The following is a 2,272-nucleotide window of genomic DNA, read 5'->3' on the forward strand; positions in this document are numbered from 1 at the left end:
TAGCTTCATGTTCACTCTTTTATAGCAAACCTTTTTAGCTCTTTCTCATGATCCTTGTGGGCATTTATTTTAGTCCAAGGAGCTATTGCTCTAGCATATGTTGCTCTGCTTGACATCTCACAGTCCACTGGATCAGCTGTGACATCTCATAGTCCATAGTTTACAATCAGGTTTCTGCTTGACAGCTTCACAGTCAATAGTTACATGATAATTCTATAATGCTGAAGCTATATTCCTATCTGCTCAACAGTTACATGATAATTCTATAATGTGGAAGCTATATTCCTATCTGCTCAACAGTTACATGAAATGCTGAAGCTATATTTGCTGCCTATGTCTTAATTTTTTTATTCTGTATTGACGATATGAAATGTCAATAGGTCATTATTGGTGCTGTTGCTCTCGTTGTCGGAGGTGTTGCTGCTGCATCTGGCAGAGCTGCAGTCCAAGAAGGTCAAGGATGAGATCATCCTCGATGGCAACGTCATAGAGCTCGTCTCCCGCTCTGCCGCCCTCATCAACTAGGTGAATCAAACAGGACCCAGAACTTGCCTTTGTTCATGTGCATATTGTGCTCCCTGAATAATTTGGTTGATGTGATGCAATTGATATTGTATCATGCTTGCTTATGCTCTTTGCGGAAACTAGTATGCTAGATGTGCTTAGAAATCATTTCAATGTCTTCAGATGTTGGATGTCGAGTGTTCTTTGTTTGCAATGCATATATGGCTGGTTGTGCTGGTCAACATGATGCAAACAGGGCTACTTCTCCCGTTGTGCTGTTGTTTGTGGTTTGTCCAGTTTTGGCCTGTATAGTTGATTCTTTATCTTCATGTATTATTATGTTCTCCGTAATGATTTGGTTTTGCTTCCATATGATCTGCTTCTACATTATGTTCCTGTGTAATCTAATCTACAATGATTCAGTTTTTGGTTCCATATAGTTAATCCGCTTCGATGCTTTATTCTTGGATAATTTTCCTGCTGTTCTTGCTGTTGTATGTGTTCGTCTTCCAGGGACAACATATATATGCTCAATACACTCTACTTGTTTTCCTGTATAGTTTTCTTACTTGTTTTCCTTTATGCGTTCACTCTTTTTCAGGAGCTCCAAGCCTAATTTTTTTCCTTTATGTTCACTCTTTTACAGGAGCTCTAGTCCTAACTTTTTTGAGTGTGAAGCCGTGAAGCCAAGTGTGAAGCAGTGAAGCCGTACTTTGCAAAGATTTCTTTTGGCTCTGTAGTAGACTGTAAATTGTAATATTGTAACGGATTGTAAAAGGCTAATGTAGTGTTATTTCATGAACTATGTTTGTTCTGTCCTGTTTGAAATAGTAGTTATGTATGTTGAGAAGATATGGAAACTTCACCAATGGGACCCACTTATGAATATAATCTGAGCAATTTTGAAATTTCTGACATGTGGGACTCATGTATGGCATTATGAGTTGTGGGACCCTTCTGACTAGTGGGACCAGCTCCAGAATATAATGACTGAAAATAGAAAATCAATTGATTGTAAGAAGGCCAAGGCCCAAAAACAAAGAAGCTGAAATACTAGGCTTGGCCCAAGTAGCCCACAAGAATTGACAGAAAAAATATATTAAAAAGGCTGAATTAATGGGCTCGACCCATCTAAAGCACCGAAATGGACCGAGCTGATTCTGAGTAACAACCTTTTGAATTGGTTGCAATTTTGCCACGTCAGATTGCCACGTCGGATCCGACGTGGCTTGGGCAGACAGTCAGTGACCAAAACAAAAGGTCATGGGTTCAACGACCTTCTGTTTTGGTCGTAAACGTCTAATTTTTGACCTTCAATTTACGACAGTCATTTTTTGACCTTCTGTTTTTGGTCACAAAAGGTCGCAAATGAAAAACAATGACCTTTCAGTGACCAATAGTCAAGGTCACAAGTTGACATATTTCTTGTAGTGGAAGAAGATCAGTCTGAAGCGTCGTCGTCGCCCAAGCTCACAAACTAATCCCCAAAGTTTGTGTGTGTCTAGCTATTTTGTATACCGCCGATAGCGGTCAAATGATGTAAGATATATTATACTAATTATTATCCGGAGGGTAACAATGGTATTGCTCAAATGCCAGACCAAGTTAAAGGAAGTAAAGTGCACAAGAAAGATAAGAAAAAGAAAAGTGAAAATGAAATAAAAAGAAAAAGAAAAAGAAAGGAAGTTTTGCAAAATGAAATGAAAAGAAAAAGAAAAAGGAACTAATAAGTTGTGGAAAATGAAATGCAAGAAAAGTAAAAAGAAAA

Source organism: Triticum dicoccoides, chromosome 5B, assembly GCF_002162155.2.
Source record: "Triticum dicoccoides isolate Atlit2015 ecotype Zavitan chromosome 5B, WEW_v2.0, whole genome shotgun sequence".
Lineage (NCBI taxonomy): Eukaryota > Viridiplantae > Streptophyta > Magnoliopsida > Poales > Poaceae > Triticum > Triticum dicoccoides.